Raw genomic sequence first — 25,136 nt, 5'->3', positions numbered from 1 at the left:
TTCTATGAATAAAACCTTGTGTTCTATGAATAGAACCCTGTGTTCTATAAATGGAACCCTGTGTTCTATGAATAGAACACTGTGTTTTAGGAATGAAATTATGTGTTCTCTGAATGGAAACCACCCATGATCTATAAATATAACCATGTGTTCTATAAATAAAACCTTGTGTTCTATTAATAGAACCCTGTGTTCTATGAATGGAACCCTGTGTTCTATGAATAGAACCCTGTGTTTTATGAATGAAACCATGTGTTCTCTGAATGGAAACCACCCGTGATCTATAAATATAACCATCTGTTCTATGAATAAAACCTTGTGTTCTATGAATAGAACCCTGTGTTCTATGAATAGAACCCTGTGTTTTATGAATGAAATCATGTGTTCTCTGAATGGAAACCACCCGTGATCTATAAATATAACCATCTGTTCTATGAATAAAACCTTGTGTTCTATTAATAGAACCCTGTGTTCTATGAATGAAACCCTGTGTTCTATGAATAGTACCCTGTGTTTTATGAATGAAACCATGTGTTCTCTGAATGGAAACCACCCGTGATCTATAAATATAACCATCTGTTCTATGAATAAAACCTTGTGTTCTATGAATAGAACCCTGTGTTCTATGAATAGAACCATGTGTTCTATGAATGGAACCCTGTGTTCTATGAATAGAACCCTGTGTTTTATGAATGAAACCATGTGTTCTCTGAATGGAAACCACCCGTGATCTATAAATATAACCATCTGTTCTATGAATAAAACCTTGTGCTATTTGAATAGAACCCTGTGTTCTATGAATGGAACCTTGTGTTCTATGAATAGAACCCTGTGTTTTATGAATGAAATTATGTGTTCTCTGAATGGAAACAACCCATGATCTATAAATATAACCATGTGTTCTATAAATAAAACCTTGTGTTCTATTAATAGAACCCTGTGTTCTATGAATAGAACCCTGTGTTCTATGAATAGAACCCTGTGTTTTATGAATGAAACCATGTGTTCTCTGAATGGAAACCACCCGTGATCTATAAATATAACCATCTGTTCTATGAATAAAACCTTGTGTTCTATGAATAGAACCCTGTGTTCTATGAATGGAACCCTGTGTTCTATGAATAGAACCCTGTGTTTTATGATTGAAACCATGTGTTCTCTGAATGGAAACCACCCGTGATCTATAAATATAACCATCTGTTCTATGAATAAAACCTTGTGTTCTATGAATAGAACCCTGTGTTCTATAAATGGAACCCTGTGTTCTATGAATAGAACACTGTGTTTTAGGAATGAAATTATGTGTTCTCTGAATGGAAACCACCCGTGATCTATAAATATAACCATGTGTTCTATGAATAAAACCTTGTGTTCTATTAATAGAACCCTGTGTTCTATGAATGGAACCCTGTGTTCTATGAATAGAACCCTGTGTTTTATGAATGAAACCATGTGTTCACTGAATGAAAACCACCTGTGATCTATAAATATAACCATGTGTTCTATGAATAAAACCTTGTGTTCTATGTATAGAACCCTGTGTTTTATGAATGAAACCATGTGTTCTCTGAATGGAAACCACCCGTGATCTATAAATATAACCATGTGTTCTATAAATAAAACCTTGTGTTCTATTAATAGAACCCTGTGTTCTATGAATAGAACCCTGTGTTCTATGAATAGAACCCTGTGTTTTATGAATGAAGCCATGTGTTCTCTGAATGGAAACCACCCGTGATCTATAAATATAACCATCTGTTCTATGAATAAAACCTTGTGTTCTATGAATAGAACCCTGTGTTCTATGAATGGAACCCTGTGTTCTATGAATAGAACCCTGTGTATTATGAATGAAACCATGTGTTCTCTGAATGGAAACCACCCGTGATCTATAAATATAACCATCTGTTCTATGAATAAAACCTTGTGTTCTATGAATAGAACCCTGTGTTCTATGAATGGAACCCTGTGTTCTATGAATAGAACCCTGTGTATTATGAATGAAACCATGTGTTCTCTGAATGGAAACCACCCATGATCTATAAATATAACCATCTGTTCTATGAATAAAACCTTGTGTTCTATGAATAGAACCCTGTGTTCTATAAATGGAACCCTGTGTTCTATGAATAGAACACTGTGTTTTAGGAATGAAATTATGTGTTCTCTGAATGGAAACCACCGTGATCTATAAATATAACCATGTGTTCTATGAATAAAACCTTGTGTTCTATGAATTTAACCCTGTGTTCTATGAATGGAACACTGTGTTCTATGAATAGAACCCTGTGTTTTATGAATGAAATTATGTGTTCTCTGAATGGAAACCACCCATGATCTATAAATATAACCATGTGTTCTATGAATAAAACATTGTGTTCTATTAATAGAACCATGTGTTCTATGAATGGAACCCTGTGTTCTATGAATAGAACCCTGTGTTTTATTAATTAAACCATGTGTTCACTGAATGAAAACCACCTGTGATCTATAAATATAACCATGTGTTCTATGAATAAAACCTTGTGTTCTATGTATAGAACCCTGTGTTTTATGAATGAAACCATGTGTTCTCTGAATGGAAACCACCCGTGATCTATAAATATAACCATCTGTTCTATGAATAAAACCTTGTGTTCTATGAATAGAACCCTGTGTACTATAAATGGAACCCTGTGTTCTATGAATATAACCCTGTGTTTTATGAATGAAATTATGTGTTCTCTGAATGGAAACCACCCGTGATCTATAAATATAACCATGTGTTCTATGAATAAAACCTTGTGTTCTATTAATAGAACCCTGTGTTCTATGAATGGAACCCTGTGTTCTATGAATAGAACCCTGTGTTTTATGAATGAAACCATGTGTTCTCTGAATGGAAACCACCAGTGATCTATAAATATAACCATCTGTTCTATGAATAAAACCTTGTGTTCTATGAATAGAACCCTGTGTTCTATAAATGGAACCCTGTGTTCTATGAATAGAACACTGGGTTTTAGGAATGAAATTATGTGTTCTCTGAATGGAAACCACCCGTGATCTATAAATATAACCATGTGTTCTATGAATAAAACCTTGTGTTCTATTAATAGAACCCTGTGTTCTATGAATGGAACCCTGTGTTCTATGAATAGAACCCTGTGTTTTATGAATGAAACCATGTGTTCTCTGAATGGAAACCACCCGTGATCTATAAATATAACCATCTGTTCTATGAATAAAACCTTGTGTTCTATGAATAGAACCCTGTGTTCTATAAATGGAACCCTGTGTTCTATGAATAGAACACTGTGTTTTAGGAATGAAATTATGTGTTCTCTGAATGGAAACCACCCGTGATCTATAAATATAACCATGTGTTCTATGAATAAAACCTTGTGTTCTATTAATAGAACCCTGTGTTCTATGAATGGAACCCTGTGTTCTATGAATAGAACCCTGTGTTTTATGAATGAAACCATGTGTTCTCTGAATGGAAACCACCCGTGATCTATAAATATAACCATCTGTTCTATGAATAAAACCTTGTGTTCTATGAATAGAACCCTGTGTTCTATAAATGGAACCCTGTGTTCTATGAATAGAACACTGTGTTTTAGGAATGAAATTATGTGTTCTCTGAATGGAAACCACACATGATCTATAAATATAACCATGTGTTCTATAAATAAAACCTTGTGTTCTATTAATAGAACCCTGTGTTCTATGAATGGAACCCTGTGTTCTATGAATAGAACCCTGTGTTTTATGAATGAAACCATGTGTTCTCTGAATGGAAACCACCCGTGATCTATAAATATAACCATCTGTTCTATGAATAAAACCTTGTGTTCTATGAATAGAACCCTGTGTTCTATGAATAGAACCCTGTGTTTTATGAATGAAATCATGTGTTCTCTGAATGGAAACCACCCGTGATCTATAAATATAACCATCTGTTCTATGAATAAAACCTTGTGTTCTATTAATAGAACCCTGTGTTCTATGAATGAAACCCTGTGTTCTATGAATAGTACCCTGTGTTTTATGAATGAAACCATGTGTTCTCTGAATGGAAACCACCCGTGATCTATAAATATAACCATCTGTTCTATGAATAAAACCTTGTGTTCTATGAATAGAACCCTGTGTTCTATGAATAGAACCATGTGTTCTATGAATGGAACCCTGTGTTCTATGAATAGAACCCTGTGTTTTATGAATGAAACCATGTGTTCTCTGAATGGAAACCACCCGTGATCTATAAATATAACCATCTGTTCTATGAATAAAACCTTGTGCTATTTGAATAGAACCCTGTGTTCTATGAATGGAACCTTGTGTTCTATGAATAGAACCCTGTGTTTTATAAATGAAATTATGTGTTCTCTGAATGGAAACAACCCATGATCTATAAATATAACCATGTGTTCTATAAATAAAACCTTGTGTTCTATGAATAGAACCCTGTGTTCTATGAATAGAACCCTGTGTTCTATGAATAGAACCCTGTGTTTTATGAATGAAACCATGTGTTCTCTGAATGGAAACCACCCGTGATCTATAAATATAACCATCTGTTCTATGAATAAAACCTTGTGTTCTATGAATAGAACCCTGTGTTCTATGAATGGAACCCTGTGTTCTATGAATAGAACCCTGTGTTTTATGATTGAAACCATGTGTTCTCTGAATGGAAACCACCCGTGATCTATAAATATAACCATCTGTTCTATGAATAAAACCTTGTGTTCTATGAATAGAACCCTGTGTTCTATAAATGGAACCCTGTGTTCTATGAATAGAACACTGTGTTTTAGGAATGAAATTATGTGTTCTCTGAATGGAAACCACCCGTGATCTATAAATATAACCATGTGTTCTATGAATAAAACCTTGTGTTCTATTAATAGAACCCTGTGTTCTATGAATGGAACCCTGTGTTCTATGAATAGAACCCTGTGTTTTATGAATGAAACCATGTGTTCACTGAATGAAAACCACCTGTGATCTATAAATATAACCATGTGTTCTATGAATAAAACCTTGTGTTCTATGTATAGAACCCTGTGTTTTATGAATGAAACCATGTGTTCTCTGAATGGAAACCACTCGTGATCTATAAATATAACCATGTGTTCTATAAATAAAACCTTGTGTTCTATTAATAGAACCCTGTGTTCTATGAATAGAACCCTGTGTTCTATGAATAGAACCCTGTGTTTTATGAATGAAGCCATGTGTTCTCTGAATGGAAACCACCCGTGATCTATAAATATAACCATCTGTTCTATGAATAAAACCTTGTGTTCTATGAATAGAACCCTGTGTTCTATGAATGGAACCCTGTGTTCTATGAATAGAACCCTGTGTATTATGAATGAAACCATGTGTTCTCTGAATGGAAACCACCCGTGATCTATAAATATAACCATCTGTTCTATGAATAAAACCTTGTGTTCTATGAATAGAACCCTGTGTTCTATGAATGGAACCCTGTGTTCTATGAATAGAACCCTGTGTATTATGAATGAAACCATGTGTTCTCTGAATGGAAACCACCCATGATCTATAAATATAACCATCTGTTCTATGAATAAAACCTTGTGTTCTATGAATAGAACCCTGTGTTCTATAAATGGAACCCTGTGTTCTATGAATAGAACACTGTGTTTTAGGAATGAAATTATGTGTTCTCTGAATGGAAACCACCCGTGATCTATAAATATAACCATGTGTTCTATGAATAAAACCTTGTGTTCTATGAATTTAACCCTGTGTTCTATGAATGGAACACTGTGTTCTATGAATAGAACCCTGTGTTTTATGAATGAAATTATGTGTTCTCTGAATGGAAACCACCCATGATCTATAAATATAACCATGTGTTCTATGAATAAAACATTGTGTTCTATTAATAGAACCATGTGTTCTATGAATGGAACCCTGTGTTCTATGAATAGAACCCTGTGTTTTATTAATTAAACCATGTGTTCACTGAATCAAAACCACCTGTGATCTATAAATATAACCATGTGTTCTATGAATAAAACCTTGTGTTCTATGTATAGAACCCTGTGTTTTATGAATGAAACCATGTGTTCTCTGAATGGAAACCACCCGTGATCTATAAATATAACCATCTGTTCTATGAATAAAACCTTGTGTTCTATGAATAGAACCCTGTGTACTATAAATGGAACCCTGTGTTCTATGAATATAACCCTGTGTTTTATGAATGAAATTATGTGTTCTCTGAATGGAAACCACCCGTGATCTATAAATATAACCATGTGTTCTATGAATAAAACCTTGTGTTCTATTAATAGAACCCTGTGTTCTATGAATGGAACCCTGTGTTCTATGAATAGAACCCTGTGTTTTATGAATGAAACCATGTGTTCTCTGAATGGAAACCACCAGTGATCTATAAATATAACCATCTGTTCTATGAATAAAACCTTGTGTTCTATGAATAGAACCCTGTGTTCTATAAATGGAACCCTGTGTTCTATGAATAGAACACTGTGTTTTAGGAATGAAATTATGTGTTCTCTGAATGGAAACCACCCGTGATCTATAAATATAACCATGTGTTCTATGAATAAAACCTTGTGTTCTATTAATAGAACCCTGTGTTCTATGAATGGAACCCTGTGTTCTATGAATAGAACCCTGTGTTTTATGAATGAAACCATGTGTTCTCTGAATGGAAACCACCCGTGATCTATAAATATAACCATCTGTTCTATGAATAAAACCTTGTGTTCTATGAATAGAACCCTGTGTTCTATAAATGGAACCCTGTGTTCTATGAATAGAACACTGTGTTTTAGGAATGAAATTATATGTTCTCTGAATGGAAACCACCCATGATCTATAAATATAACCATGTGTTCTATAAATAAAACCTTGTGTTCTATTAATAGAACCCTGTGTTCTATGAATGGAACCCTGTGTTCTATGAATAGAACCCTGTGTTTTATGAATTAAACCATGTGTTCTCTGAATGGAAACCACCCGTGATCTATAAATATAACCATCTGTTCTATGAATAAAACCTTGTGTTCTATGAATAGAACCCTGTGTTCTATGAATAGAACCCTGTGTTTTATGAATGAAATCATGTGTTCTCTGAATGGAAACCACCCGTGATCTATAAATATAACCATCTGTTCTATGAATAAAACCTTGTGTTCTATGAATAGAACCCTGTGTTCTATGAATAGAACCCTGTGTTCTATAAATGGAACCCTGTGTTCTATGAATGTAACCCTGTGTTTTATGAATAAAATTATGTGTTCTCTGAATGGAAACCACCCGTGATCTATAAATATAACCATGTGTTCTATGAATACAACCTTGTGTTCTATATATAGAACCCTGTGTTCTATGAATGGAACCCTGTGTTCTATGAATAGAATTCTGTGTTTTATGAATGAAACCATGTGTTCTCTGAATGGAAACCACCCGTGATCTATAAATATAACCATCTGTTCTATGAATAAAACCTTGTGTTCTATTAATAGAACCCTGTGTTCTATGAATGGAACCCTGTGTTCTATGAATAGAACCCTGTGTTTTATGAATGAAACCATGTGTTCTCTGAATGGAAACCACCCGTGATCTATAAATATAACCATCTGTTCTATAAATAAAACCTTGTGTTCTATGAATAGAACCCTGTGTTCTATGAATAGAACCATGTGTTCTATGAATGGAACCCTGTGTTCTATGAATAGAACCCTGTGTTTTATGAATGAAACCATGTGTTCTCTGAATGGAAACCACCCGTGATCTATAAATATAACCATCTGTTCTATGAATAAAACCTTGTGCTATTTGAATAGAACCCTGTGTTCTATGAATGGAACCTTGTGTTCTATGAATAGAACCCTGTGTTTTATGAATGAAACCATGTGTTCTCTGAATGGAAACAACCTATGATCTATAAATATAACCATGTGTTCTATAAATAAAACCTTGTGTTCTATTAATAGAACCCTGTGTTCTATGAATAGAATCCTGTGTTCTATGAATAGAACCCTGTGTTTTATAAATGAAACCATGTGTTTTCTGAATGGAAACCACCCATGATCTATAAATATAACCATCTGTTCTATGAATAAAACCTTGTGTTCTATGAATAGAACCCTGTGTTCTATGAATGGAACCCTGTGTTCTATGAATAGAACCCTGTGTTTTATGAATGAAACCATGTGTTCTCTGAATGGAAACCACCCGTGATCTATAAATATAACCATCTGTTCTATGAATAAAACCTTGTGTTCTATGAATAGAACCCTGTGTTCTATAAATGGAACCCTGTGTTCTGTGAATAGAACACTGTGTTTTAGGAATGAAATTATGTGTTCTCTGAATGGAAACCACCCGTGATCTATAAATATAACCATGTGTTCTATGAATAAAACCTTGTGTTCTATTAATAGAACCCTGTGTTCTATGAATGGAACCCTGTGTTCTATGAATAGAACCCTGTGTTTTATGAATGAAACCATGTGTTCTCTGAATGGAAACCACCCGTGATCTATAAATATAACCATCTGTTCTATGAATAAAACCTTGTGCTATTTGAATAGAACCCTGTGTTCTATAAATGGAACCCTGTGTTTTATGAATGAAATTATGTGTTCTCTGAATGGAAACAACCCATGATCTATAAATATAACCATGTGTTCTATAAATAAAACCTTGTGTTCTATTAATAGAACCCTGTGTTCTATGAATAGAACCCTGTGTTCTATGAATAGAACCCTGTGTTTTATGAATGAAGCCATGTGTTCTCTGAATGGAAACCACCCGTGATCTATAAATATAACCATCTGTTCTATGAATAAAACCTTGTGTTCTATGAATAGAACCCTGTGTTCTATGAATGGAACCCTGTGTTATATGAATAGAACCCTGTGTATTATGAATGAAACCATGTGTTCTCTGAATGGAAACCACCCGTGATCTATAAATATAACCATCTGTTCTATGAATAAAACCTTGTGTTCTATGAATAGAACCCTGTGTTCTATGAATGGAACCCTGTGTTCTATGAATAGAACCCTGTGTATTATGAATAAAACCATGTGTTCTCTGAATGGAAACCACCCGTGATCTATAAATATAACCATCTGTTCTATGAATAAAACCTTGTGTTCTATGAATAGAACCCTGTGTTCTATAAATGGAACCCTGTGTTCTATGAATAGAACACTGTGTTTTAGGAATGAAATTATGTGTTCTCTGAATGGAAACCACCCGTGATCTATAAATATAACCATGTGTTCTATGAATAAAACCTTGTGTTCTCTTAATAGAACTCTGTGTTCTATGAATGGAACCCTGTGTTCTATGAATAGAACCCTGTGTTTTATGAATGAAACCATGTGTTCTCTGAATGGAAACCACCCGTGATCTATAAATATAACCATTTGTTCTATGAATAAAACCTTGTGTTCTATGAATTTAACCCTGTGTTCTATGAATGGAACCCTGTGTTCTATGAATAGAACCCTGTGTTTTATGAATGAAATTATGTGTTCTCTGAATGGAAACCACCCATGATCTATAAATATAACCATGTGTTCTATGAATAAAACCTTGTGTTCTATTAATAGAACCATGTGTTCTATGAATGGAACCCTGTGTTCTATGAATAGAACACTGTGTTTTATTAATTAAACCATGTGTTTACTGAATGAAAACCACCTGTGATCTATAAATATAACCATGTGTTCTATGAATAAAACCTTGTGTTCTATGTATAGAACCCTGTGTTTTATGAATGAAACCATGTGTTCTCTGAATGGAAACCACCCGTGATCTATAAATATAACCATCTGTTCTATGAATAAAACCTTGTGTTCTATGAATAGAACCCTGTGTTCTATAAATGGAACCCTGTGTTCTATGAATAGAACCCTGTGTTTTATGAATGAAACCATGTGTTCTCTGAATGGAAACCACCCGTGATCTATAAATATAACCATCTGTTCTATGAATAAAACCTTGTGTTCTATGAATAGAACCCTGTGTTCTATAAATGGAACCCTGTGTTCTATGAATAGAACACTGTGTTTTAGGAATGAAATTATGTGTTCTCTGAATGGAAACCACCCGTGATCTATAAATATAACCATGTGTTCTATGAATAAAACCTTGTGTTCTATTAATAGAACCCTGTGTTCTATGAATGGAACCCTGTGTTCTATGAATAGAACCCTGTGTTTTATGAATGAAACCATGTGTTCTCTGAATGGAAACCACCCGTGATCTATAAATATAACCATCTGTTCTATGAATAAAACCTTGTGTTCTATGAATAGAACCCTGTGTTCTATAAATGGAACCCTGTGTTCTATGAATAGAACACTGTGTTTTAGGAATGAAATTATGTGTTCTCTGAATGGAAACCACCCGTGATCTATAAATATAACCATGTGTTTTATGAATAAAACCATGTGTTCTCTGAATGGAAACCACCCGTGATCTATAAATATAACCATCTGTTCTATGAATAAAACCTTGTGTTCTATGAATAGAACCCTGTGTTCTATAAATGGAACCCTGTGTTCTATGAATAGAACACTGTGTTTTAGGAATGAAATTATGTGTTCTCTGAATGGAAACCACCCGTGATCTATAAATATAACCATGTGTTCTATGAATAAAACCTTGTGTTCTATTAATAGAACCCTGTGTTCTATGAATGGAACCCTGTGTTCTATGAATAGAACCCTGTGTTTTATGAATGAAACCATGTGTTCTCTGAATGGAAACCACCCGTGATCTATAAATATAACCATCTGTTCTATGAATAAAACCTTGTGTTCTATGAATAGAACCCTGTGTTCTATAAATGGAACCCTGTGTTCTATGAATAGAACACTGTGTTTTAGGAATGAAATTATATGTTCTCTGAATGGAAACCACCCATGATCTATAAATATAACCATGTGTTCTATAAATAAAACCTTGTGTTCTATTAATAGAACCCTGTGTTCTATGAATGGAACCCTGTGTTCTATGAATAGAACCCTGTGTTCTATGAATAGAACCCTGTGTTTTATGAATGAAACCATGTGTTATCTGAATGGAAACCACCCGTGATCTATAAATATAACCATCTGTTCTATGAATAAAACCTTGTGTTCTATTAATAGAACCCTGTGTTCTATGAATGGAACCCTGTGTTCTATGAATAGAACCCTGTGTTTTATGAATGAAACCATGTGTTCTCTGAATGGAAACCACCCGTGATCTATAAATATAACCATCTGTTCTATAAATAAAACCTTGTGTTCTATGAATAGAACCCTGTGTTCTATGAATAGAACCATGTGTTCTATGAATGGAACCCTGTGTTCTATGAATAGAACCCTGTGTTTTATGAATGAAACCATGTGTTCTCTGAATGGAAACCACCCGTGATCTATAAATATAACCATCTGTTCTATGAATAAAACCTTGTGCTATTTGAATAGAACCCTGTGTTCTATGAATGGAACCTTGTGTTCTATGAATAGAACCCTGTGTTTTATGAATGAAACCATGTGTTCTCTGAATGGAAACAACCTATGATCTATAAATATAACCATGTGTTCTATAAATAAAACCTTGTGTTCTATTAATAGAACCCTGTGTTCTATGAATAGAATCCTGTGTTCTATGAATAGAACCCTGTGTTTTATAAATGAAACCATGTGTTTTCTGAATGGAAACCACCCGTGATCTATAAATATAACCATCTGTTCTATGAATAAAACCTTGTGTTCTATGAATAGAACCCTGTGTTCTATGAATGGAACCCTGTGTTCTATGAATGGAACCCTGTGTTTTATGAATGAAACCATGTGTTCTCTGAATGGAAACCACCCGTGATCTATAAATATAACCATCTGTTCTATGAATAAAACCTTGTGTTCTATGAATAGAACCCTGTGTTCTATAAATGGAACCCTGTGTTCTGTGAATAGAACACTGTGTTTTAGGAATGAAATTATGTGTTCTCTGAATGGAAACCACCCGTGATCTATAAATATAACCATGTGTTCTATGAATAAAACCTTGTGTTCTATTAATAGAACCCTGTGTTCTATGAATGGAACCCTGTGTTCTATGAATAGAACCCTGTGTTTTATGAATGAAACCATGTGTTCTCTGAATGGAAACCACCCGTGATCTATAAATATAACCATCTGTTCTATGAATAAAACCTTGTGCTATTTGAATAGAACCCTGTGTTCTATGAATGGAACCCTGTGTTTTATGAATGAAATTATGTGTTCTCTGAATGGAAACAACCCATGATCTATAAATATAACCATGTGTTCTATAAATAAAACCTTGTGTTCTATTAATAGAACCCTGTGTTCTATGAATAGAACCCTGTGTTCTATGAATAGAACCCTGTGTTTTATGAATGAAGCCATGTGTTCTCTGAATGGAAACCACCCGTGATCTATAAATATAACCATCTGTTCTATGAATAAAACCTTGTTTTCTATGAATAGAAACCTGTGTTCTATGAATGGAACCCTGTGTTATATGAATAGACCCCTGTGTATTATGAATGAAACCATGTGTTCTCTGAATGGAAACCACCCGTGATCTATAAATATAACCATCTGTTCTATGAATAAAACCTTGTGTTCTATGAATAGAACCCTGTGTTCTATGAATGGAACCCTGTGTTCTATGAATAGAACCCTGTGTATTATGAATAAAACCATGTGTTCTCTGAATGGAAACCACCCGTGATCTATAAATATAACCATCTGTTCTATGAATAAAACCTTGTGTTCTATGAATAGAACCCTGTGTTCTATAAATGGAACCCTGTGTTCTATGAATAGAACACTGTGTTTTAGTAATGAAATTATGTGTTCTCTGAATGGAAACCACCCGTGATCTATAAATATAACCATGTGTTCTATGAATAAAACCTTGTGTTCTCTTAATAGAACTCTGTGTTCTATGAATGGAACCCTGTGTTCTATGAATAGAACCCTGTGTTTTATGAATGAAACCATGTGTTCTCTGAATGGAAACCACCCGTGATCTATAAATATAACCATTTGTTCTATGAATAAAACCTTGTGTTCTATGAATTTAACCCTGTGTTCTATGAATGGAACCCTGTGTTCTATGAATAGAACCCTGTGTTTTATGAATGAAATTATGTGTTCTCTGAATGGAAACCACCCATGATCTATAAATATAACCATGTGTTCTATGAATAAAACCTTGTGTTCTATTAATAGAACCATGTGTTCTATGAATGGAACCCTGTGTTCTATGAATAGAACACTGTGTTTTATTAATTAAACCATGTGTTCACTGAATGAAAACCACCTGTGATCTATAAATATAACCATGTGTTCTATGAATAAAACCTTGTGTTCTATGTATATAACCCTGTGTTTTATGAATGAAACCATGTGTTCTCTGAATGGAAACCACCCGTGATCTATAAATATAACCATCTGTTCTATGAATAAAACCTTGTGTTCTATGAATAGAACCCTGTGTTCTATGAATGGAACCCTGTGTTCTATGAATAGAACCCTGTGTATTATGAATAAAACCATGTGTTCTCTGAATGGAAACCACCCGTGATCTATAAATATAACCATCTGTTCTATGAATAAAACCTTGTGTTCTATGAATAGAACCCTGTGTTCTATAAATGGAACCCTGTGTTCTATGAATAGAACACTGTGTTTTAGGAATGAAATTATGTGTTCTCTGAATGGAAACCACCCGTGATCTATAAATATAACCATGTGTTCTATGAATAAAACCTTGTGTTCTCTTAATAGAACTCTGTGTTCTATGAATGGAACCCTGTGTTCTATGAATAGAACCCTGTGTTTTATGAATGAAACCATGTGTTCTCTGAATGGAAACCACCCGTGATCTATAAATATAACCATTTGTTCTATGAATAAAACCTTGTGTTCTATGAATTTAACCCTGTGTTCTATAAATGGAACCCTGTGTTCTATGAATAGAACCCTGTGTTTTATGAATGAAACCATGTGTTCTCTGAATGGAAACCACCCGTGATCTATAAATATAACCATCTGTTCTATGAATAAAACCTTGTGTTCTATGAATAGAACCCTGTGTTCTATAAATGGAACCCTGTGTTCTATGAATAGAACACTGTGTTTTAGGAATGAAATTATGTGTTCTCTGAATGGAAACCACCCGTGATCTATAAATATAACCATGTGTTCTATGAATAAAACCTTGTGTTCTATTAATAGAACCCTGTGTTCTATGAATGGAACCCTGTGTTCTATGAATAGAACCCTGTGTTTTATGAATGAAACCATGTGTTCTCTGAATGGAAACCACCCGTGATCTATAAATATAACCATCTGTTCTATGAATAAAACCTTGTGTTCTATGAATAGAACCCTGTGTTCTATAAATGGAACCCTGTGTTCTATGAATAGAACACTGTGTTTTAGGAATGAAATTATGTGTTCTCTGAATGGAAACCACCCGTGATCTATAAATATAACCATGTGTTCTATGAATAAAACCTTGTGTTCTATTAATAGAACCCTGTGTTCTATGAATGGAACCCTGTGTTCTATGAATAGAACCCTGTGTTTTATGAATGAAACCATGTGTTCTCTGAATGGAAACCACCCGTGATCTATAAATATAACCATCTGTTCTATGAATAAAACCTTGTGTTCTATGAATAGAACCCTGTGTTCTATAAATGGAACCCTGTGTTCTATGAATAGAACACTGTGTTTTAGGAATGAAATTATATGTTCTCTGAATGGAAACCACCCATGATCTATAAATATAACCATGTGTTCTATAAATAAAACCTTGTGTTCTATTAATAGAACCCTGTGTTCTATGAATGGAACCCTGTGTTCTATGAATAGAACCCTGTGTTTTATGAATGAAACCATGTGTTCTCTGAATGGAAAACACCCGTGATCTATAAATATAACCATCTGTTCTATGAATAAAACCTTGTGTTCTATGAATAGAACCCTGTGTTCTATGAATAGAACCCTGTGTTTTATGAATGAAATCATGTGTTCTCTGAATGGAAACCACCCGTGATCTATAAATATAACCATCTGTTCTATGAATAAAACCTTGTGTTCTATGAATAGAACCCTGTGTTCTATGAATAGAACCCTGTGTTCTATAAATGGAACCCTGTGTTCTATGAATATAACCCTGTGTTTTATGAATAAAATTATGTGTTCTCTGAATGGAAACCACCCGTGATCTATAAATATAACCATGTGTTCTATGAATACAACCTTGTGTTCTATATATAGAACTCTGTGTTCTATGAATGGAACCCTGTGTTCTATGAATAGAACCCTGTGTTTTATGAATGAAACCATGTGTTCTCTGAATGGAAACCACCCGTGATCTATAAATATAACCATCTGTTCTATGAATAAAACCTTGTGTTCTATTAATAGAACCCTGTGTTCTATGAATGGAACCCTGTGTTCTATGAATAGAACCCTGTGTTTTATGAATGAAACCATGTGTTCTCTGAATGGAAACCACCCGTGATCTATAAATATAACCATCTGTTCTATAAATAAAACCTTGTGTTCTATGAATAGAACCCTGTGTTCTATGAATAGAACCATGTGTTCTATGAATGGAACCCTGTGTTCTATGAATAGAACCCTGTGTTTTATGAATGAAACCATGTGTTCTCTGAATGGAAACCACCTGTGATCTATAAATATAACCATCTGTTCTATGAATAAAACCTTGTGCTATTTGAATAGAACCCTGTGTTCTATGAATGGAACCTTGTGTTCTATGAATAGAACCCTGTGTTTTATGAATGAAATTATGTGTTCTCTGAATGGAAACAACCTATGATCTATAAATATAACCATGTGTTCTATAAATAAAACCTTGTGTTCTATTAATAGAACCCTGTGTTCTATGAATAGAATCCTGTGTTCTATGAACAGAACCCTGTGTTTTATAAATGAAACCATGTGTTTTCTGAATGGAAACCACCCGTGATCTATAAATATAACCATCTGTTCTATGAATAAAACCTTGTGTTCTATGAATAGAACCCTGTGTTCTATGAATGGAACCCTGTGTTCTATGAATAGAACCCTGTGTTTTATGAATGAAACCATGTGTTCTCTGAATGGAAACCACCCGTGATCTATAAATATAACCATCTGTTCTATGAATAAAACCTTGTGTTCTATGAATAGAACCCTGTGTTCTATAAATGGAACCCTGTGTTCTATGAATAGAACACTGTGTTTTAGGAATGAAATTATGTGTTCTCTGAATGGAAACCACCCGTGATCTATAAATATAACCATGTGTTCTATGAATAAAACCTTGTGTTCTATTAATAGAACCCTGTGTTCTATGAATGGAACCCTGTGTTCTATGAATAGAACCCTGTGTTTTATGAATGAAACCATGTGTTCTCTGAATGGAAACCACCCGTGATCTATAAATATAACCATCTGTTCTATGAATAAAACCTTGTGCTATTTGAATAGAACCCTGTGTTCTATGAATGGAACCCTGTGTTTTATGAATGAAATTATGTGTTCTCTGAATGGAAACAACTCATGATCTATAAATATAACCATGTGTTCTATAAATAAAACCTTGTGTTCTATTAATAGAACCCTGTGTTCTATGAATAGAACCCTGTGTTCTATGAATAGAACCCTGTGTTTTATAAATGAAGCCATGTGTTCTCTGAATGGAAACCACCCGTGATCTATAAATATAACCATCTGTTCTATGAATAAAACCTTGTGTTCTATGAATAGAACCCTGTGTTCTATGAATGGAACCCTGTGTTATATGAATAGAACCCTGTGTATTATGAATGAAACCATGTGTTCTCTGAATGGAAACCACCCGTGATCTATAAATATAACCATCTGTTCTATGAATAAAACCTTGTGTTCTATGAATAGAACCCTGTGTTCTATGAATGGAACCCTGTGTTCTATGAATAGAACCCTGTGTATTATGAATAAAACCATGTGTTCTCTGAATGGAAACCACCCGTGATCTATAAATATAACCATCTGTTCTATGAATAAAACCTTGTGTTCTATGAATAGAACCCTGTGTTCTATAAATGGAACCCTGTGTTCTATGAATAGAACACTGTGTTTTAGGAATGAAATTATGTGTTCTCTGAATGGAAACCACCCGTGATCTATAAATATAACCATGTGTTCTATGAATAAAACCTTGTGTTCTCTTAATAGAACTCTGTGTTCTATGAATGGAACCCTGTGTTCTATGAATAGAACCCTGTGTTTTATGAATGAAACCATGTGTTCTCTGAATGGAAACCACCCGTGATCTATAAATATAACCATTTGTTCTATGAATAAAACTTTGTGTTCTATGAATTTAACCCTGTGTTCTATGAATGGAACCCTGTGTTCTATGAATAGAACCCTGTGTTTTATGAATGAAATTATGTGTTCTCTGAATGGAAACCACCCATGATCTATAAATATAACCATGTGTTCTATGAATAAAACCTTGTGTTCTATTAATAGAACCATGTGTTCTATGAATGGAACCCTGTGTTTTATGAATAGAACACTGTGTTTTATTAATTAAACCATGTGTTCACTGAATGAAAACCACCTGTGATCTATAAATATAACCATGTGTTCTATGAATAAAACCTTGTGTTATATGTATAGAACCCTGTGTTTTATGAATGAAACCATGTGTTCTCTGAATGGAAACCACCCGTGATCTATAAATATAACCATCTGTTCTATGAATAAAACCTTGTGTTCTATGAATAGAACCCTGTGTTCTATAAATGGAACCCTGTGTTCTATGAATAGAACACTGTGTTTTAGGAATGAAATTATGTGTTCTCTGAATGGAAACCACCCGTGATCTATAAATATAACCATGTGTTCTATGAATAAAACCTTGTGTTCTATTAATAGAACCCTGTGTTCTATGAATGGAACCCTGTGTTCTATGAATAGAACCCTGTGTTTTATGAATGAAACCATGTGTTCTCTGAATGGAAACCACCCGTGATCTATAAATATAACCATCTGTTCTATGAATAAAACCTTGTGTTCTATGAATAGAACCCTGTGTTCTATAAATGGAACCCTGTGTTCTATGAATAGAACACTGTGTTTTAGGAATGAAATTATGTGTTCTCTGAATGGAAACCACCCGTGATCTATAAATATAACCATGTGTTCTATGAATAAAACCTTGTGTTCTATTAATAGAACCCTGTGTTCTATGAATGGAACCCTGTGTTTTATGAATGAAACCATGTGATCTCTGAATGGAAACCACCCGTGATCTATAAATATAACCATCTGTTCTATGAATAAAACCTTGTGTTCTATGAATAGAACCCTGTGTTCTATAAATGGAACCCTGTGTTCTATGAATAGAACACTGTGTTTTAGGAATGAAATTATGTGTTCTCTGAATGGAAACCACCCGTGATCTATAAATATAACCATGTGTTCTATGAATAAAACCTTGTGTTCTATTAATAGAACCCTGTGTTCTATGAATGGAACCCTGTGTTCTATGAATAGAACCCTGTGTTTTATAAATGAAACCATGTGTTCTCTGAATGGAAACCACCCGTGATCTATAAATATAACCATCTGTTCTATTAATAAAACCTTGTGTTCTATGAATTGAACCCTGTGTTCTATGAATGGAACCCTGTGTTCTATGAATAGAACCCTGTGTTTTATGAATGAAATTATGTGTTCTCTGAATGGAAACCACCCGTGATCTATAAATATAACCATGTGTTCTATAAATAAAACCTTGTGTTCTATTAATAGAACCCTGTGTTCTATGAATGGAACCCTGTGTTCTATGAATAGAACCCTGTGTTTTATTAATTAAACCATGTGTTCACTGAATGAAAACCACCCGTGATCTATAAATATAACCATGTGTTCTATGGATAAAACCTTGTGTTCTATGTATAGAACCCTGTGTTCTATGAATGGAACCCTGTGTTCTATGAATAGAACCCTGTGTTTTATGAATGAAACCATGTGTTCTCTGAATGGAAACCACCCGTGATCTATAAATATAACCATCTGTTCTATGAATAAAACCTTGTGTTCTATGAATAGAACCCTGTGTTCTATAAATGGAACCCTGTGTTCTATGAATATAACCCTGTGTTTTATGAATGAAATTATGTGTTCTCTGAATGGAAACCACCCGTGATCTATAAATATAACCATGTGTTCTATGAATAAAACCTTGTGTTCTATTAATAGAACCTTGTGTTCTATGAATGGAACCCTGTGTTCTATGAAGAGAACCCTGTGTTTTATGAATGAAACCATGTGTTCTCTGAATGGAAACCACCCGTGATCTATAAATATAACCGTCTGTTCTATGAATAAAACCTTGTGTTCTATGAATAGAACCCTGTGTTCTATAAATGGAACCCTGTGTTCTATGAATAGAACACTGTGTTTTAGGAATGAAATTATGTGTTCTCTGAATGGAAACCACCCGTGATCTATAAATATAACCATGTGTTCTATGAATAAAACCTTGTGTTCTATTAATAGAACCCTGTGTTATATGAATGGAACCCTGTGTTCTATGAATAGAACCCTGTGTTTTATGAATGAAACCATGTGTTCTCTGAATGGAAACCACCCGTGATCTATAAATATAACCATCTGTTCTATGAATAAAACCTTGTGTTCTATGAATAGAACCCTGTGTTCTATAAATGGAACCCTGTGTTCTATGAATAGAACACTGTGTTTTAGGAATGAAATTATGTGTTCTCTGAATGGAAACCACCCATGATCTATAAATATAACCATGTGTTCTATAAATAAAACCTTGTGTTCTATTAATAGAACCCTGTGTTCTATGAATGGAACCCTGTGTTCTATGAATAGAACCCTGTGTTTTATGAATGAAACCATGTGTTCTCTGAATGGAAACCACCCGCGATCTATAAATATAACCATCTGTTCTATGAATAAAACCTTGTGTTCTATGAATAGAACCCTGTGTTCTATGAATAGAACCCTGTGTTCTATAAATGGAACCCTGTGTTCTATGAATATAACCCTGTGTTTTATGAATGAAATTATGTGTTCTCTGAATGGAAACCACCCGTGATCTATAAATATAACCATCTGTTCTATGAATAAAACCTTGTGTTCTATGAATAGAACCCTGTGTTCTATAAATGGAACCCTGTGTTCTATGAATAGAACACTGTGTTTTAGGAATGAAATTATGTGTTCTCTGAATGGAAACCACCCATGATCTATAAATATAACCATGTGTTCTATAAATAAAACCTTGTGTTCTATTAATAGAACCCTGTGTTCTATGAATGGAACCCTGTGTTCTATGAATAGAACCCTGTGTTTTATGAATGAAACCATGTGTTCTCTGAATGGAAACCACCCGCGATCTATAAATATAACCATCTGTTCTATGAATAAAACCTTGTGTTCTATGAATAGAACCCTGTGTTCTATGAATAGAACCCTGTGTTCTATAAATGGAACCCTGTGTTCTATGAATATAACCCTGTGTTTTATGAATGAAATTATGTGTTCTCTGAATGGAAACCACCCGTGATCTATAAATATAACCATCTGTTCTATGAATAAAACCTTGTGTTCTATGAATAGAACCCTGTGTTCTATGAATAGAACCCTGTGTTTTATGAATGAAATCATGTGTTCTCTGAATGGAAACCACCCGTGATCTATAAATATAACCATCTGTTCTATGAATAAAACCTTGTGTTCTATGAATAGAACCCTGTGTTCTATGAATAGAACCCTGTGTTCTATGAATAGAACCCTGTGTTTTATGAATGAAGCCATGTGTTCTCTGAATGGAAACCACCCGTGATCTATAAATATAACCATCTGTTCTATGAATAAAACCTTGTTTTCTATGAATAGAAACCTGTGTTCTATGAATGGAACCCTGTGTTATATGAATAGACCCCTGTGTATTATGAATGAAACCATGTGTTCTCTGAATGGAAACCACCCGTGATCTATAAATATAACCATCTGTTCTATGAATAAAACCTTGTGTTCTATGAATAGAACCCTGTGTTCTATGAATGGAACCCTGTGTTCTATGAATAGAACCCTGTGTATTATGAATAAAACCATGTGTTCTCTGAATGGAAACCACCCGTGATCTATAAATATAACCATCTGTTCTATGAATAAAACCTTGTGTTCTATGAATAGAACCCTGTGTTCTATAAATGGAACCCTGTGTTCTATGAATAGAACACTGTGTTTTAGGAATGAAATTATGTGTTCTCTGAATGGAAACCACCCGTGATCTATAAATATAACCATGTGTTCTATGAATAAAACCTTGTGTTCTCTTAATAGAACTCTGTGTTCTATGAATGGAACCCTGTGTTCTATGAATAGAACCCTGTGTTTTATGAATGAAACCATGTGTTCTCTGAATGGAAACCACCCGTGATCTATAAATATAACCATTTGTTCTATGAATAAAACCTTGTGTTCTATGAATTTAACCCTGTGTTCTATGAATGGAACCCTGTGTTCTATGAATAGAACCCTGTGTTTTATGAATGAAATTATGTGTTCTCTGAATGGAAACCACCCATGATCTATAAATATAACCATGTGTTCTATGAATAAAACCTTGTGTTCTATTAATAGAACCATGTGTTCTATGAATGGAACCCTGTGTTCTATGAATAGAACACTGTGTTTTATTAATTAAACCATGTGTTCACTGAATGAAAACCACCTGTGATCTATAAATATAACCATGTGTTCTATGAATAAAACCTTGTGTTCTATGTATATAACCCTGTGTTTTATGAATGAAACCATGTGTTCTCTGAATGGAAACCACCCGTGATCTATAAATATAACCATCTGTTCTATGAATAAAACCTTGTGTTCTATGAATAGAACCCTGTGTTCTATGAATGGAACCCTGTGTTCTATGAATAGAACCCTGTGTATTATGAATAAAACCATGTGTTCTCTGAATGGAAACCACCCGTGATCTATAAATATAACCATCTGTTCTATGAATAAAACCTTGTGTTCTATGAATAGAACCCTGTGTTCTATAAATGGAACCCTGTGTTCTATGAATAGAACACTGTGTTTTAGGAATGAAATTATGTGTTCTCTGAATGGAAACCACCCGTGATCTATAAATATAACCATGTGTTCTATGAATAAAACCTTGTGTTCTCTTAATAGAACTCTGTGTTCTATGAATGGAACCCTGTGTTCTATGAATAGAACCCTGTGTTTTATGAATGAAACCATGTGTTCTCTGAATGGAAACCACCCGTGATCTATAAATATAACCATTTGTTCTATGAATAAAACCTTGTGTTCTATGAATTTAACCCTGTGTTCTATAAATGGAACCCTGTGTTCTATGAATAGAACCCTGTGTTTTATGAATGAAACCATGTGTTCTCTGAATGGAAACCACCCGTGATCTATAAATATAACCATCTGTTCTATGAATAAAACCTTGTGTTCTATGAATAGAACCCTGTGTTCTATAAATGGAACCCTGTGTTCTATGAATAGAACACTGTGTTTTAGGAATGAAATTATGTGTTCTCTGAATGGAAACCACCCGTGATCTATAAATATAACCATGTGTTCTATGAATAAAACCTTGTGTTCTATTAATAGAACCCTGTGTTCTATGAATGGAACCCTGTGTTCTATGAATAGAACCCTGTGTTTTATGAATGAAACCATGTGTTCTCTGAATGGAAACCACCCGTGATCTATAAATATAACCATATGTTCTATGAATAAAACCTTGTGTTCTATGAATAGAACCCTGTGTTCTATAAATGGAACCCTGTGTTCTATGAATAGAACACTGTGTTTTAGGAATGAAATTATGTGTTCTCTGAATGGAAACCACCCGTGATCTATAAATATAACCATGTGTTCTATGAATAAAACCTTGTGTTCTATTAATAGAACCCTGTGTTCTATGAATGGAACCCTGTGTTCTATGAATAGAACCCTGTGTTTTATGAATGAAACCATGTGTTCTCTGAATGGAAACCACCCGTGATCTATAAATATAACCATCTGTTCTATGAATAAAACCTTGTGTTCTATGAATAGAACCCTGTGTTCTATAAATGGAACCCTGTGTTCTATGAATAGAACACTGTGTTTTAGGAATGAAATTATATGTTCTCTGAATGGAAACCACCCATGATCTATAAATATAACCATGTGTTCTATAAATAAAACCTTGTGTTCTATTAATAGAACCCTGTGTTCTATGAATGGAACCCTGTGTTCTATGAATAGAACCCTGTGTTTTATGAATGAAACCATGTGTTCTCTGAATGGAAAACACCCGTGATCTATAAATATAACCATCTGTTCTATGAATAAAACCTTGTGTTCTATGAATAGAACCCTGTGTTCTATGAATAGAACCCTGTGTTTTATGAATGAAATCATGTGTTCTCTGAATGGAAACCACCCGTGATCTATAAATATAACCATCTGTTCTATGAATAAAACCTTGTGTTCTATGAATAGAACCCTGTGTTCTATGAATAGAACCCTGTGTTCTATAAATGGAACCCTGTGTTCTATGAATATAACCCTGTGTTTTATGAATAAAATTATGTGTTCTCTGAATGGAAACCACCCGTGATCTATAAATATAACCATGTGTTCTATGAATACAACCTTGTGTTCTATATATAGAACTCTGTGTTCTATGAATGGAACCCTGTGTTCTATGAATAGAACCCTGTGTTTTATGAATGAAACCATGTGTTCTCTGAATGGAAACCACCCGTGATCTATAAATATAACCATCTGTTCTATGAATAAAACCTTGTGTTCTATTAATAGAACCCTGTGTTCTATGAATGGAACCCTGTGTTCTATGAATAGAACCCTGTGTTTTATGAATGAAACCATGTGTTCTCTGAATGGAAACCACCCGTGATCTATAAATATAACCATCTGTTCTATAAATAAAACCTTGTGTTCTATGAATAGAACCCTGTGTTCTATGAATAGAACCATGTGTTCTATGAATGGAACCCTGTGTTCTATGAATAGAACCCTGTGTTTTATGAATGAAACCATGTGTTCTCTGAATGGAAACCACCTGTGATCTATAAATATAACCATCTGTTCTATGAATAAAACCTTGTGCTATTTGAATAGAACCCTGTGTTCTATGAATGGAACCTTGTGTTCTATGAATAGAACCCTGTGTTTTATGAATGAAATTATGTGTTCTCTGAATGGAAACAACCTATGATCTATAAATATAACCATGTGTTCTATAAATAAAACCTTGTGTTCTATTAATAGAACCCTGTGTTCTATGAATAGAATCCTGTGTTCTATGAACAGAACCCTGTGTTTTATAAATGAAACCATGTGTTTTCTGAATGGAAACCACCCGTGATCTATAAATATAACCATCTGTTCTATGAATAAAACCTTGTGTTCTATGAATAGAACCCTGTGTTCTATGAATGGAACCCTGTGTTCTATGAATAGAACCCTGTGTTTTATGAATGAAACCATGTGTTCTCTGAATGGAAACCACCCGTGATCTATAAATATAACCATCTGTTCTATGAATAAAACCTTGTGTTCTATGAATAGAACCCTGTGTTCTATAAATGGAACCCTGTGTTCTATGAATAGAACACTGTGTTTTAGGAATGAAATTATGTGTTCTCTGAATGGAAACCACCCGTGATCTATAAATATAACCATGTGTTCTATGAATAAAACCTTGTGTTCTATTAATAGAACCCTGTGTTCTATGAATGGAACCCTGTGTTCTATGAATAGAACCCTGTGTTTTATGAATGAAACCATGTGTTCTCTGAATGGAAACCACCCGTGATCTATAAATATAACCATCTGTTCTATGAATAAAACCTTGTGCTATTTGAATAGAACCCTGTGTTCTATGAATGGAACCCTGTGTTTTATGAATGAAATTATGTGTTCTCTGAATGGAAACAACTCATGATCTATAAATATAACCATGTGTTCTATAAATAAAACCTTGTGTTCTATTAATAGAAC

The sequence above is a fragment of the Crinia signifera genome, chromosome 4 (assembly GCF_055691185.1).
Source record: "Crinia signifera chromosome 4, ASM5569118v1, whole genome shotgun sequence".
NCBI lineage: Eukaryota > Metazoa > Chordata > Amphibia > Anura > Myobatrachidae > Crinia > Crinia signifera.
The sequence above is the reverse complement of the archived record's forward strand: the minus strand, read 5'-3'. Positions refer to the sequence as shown.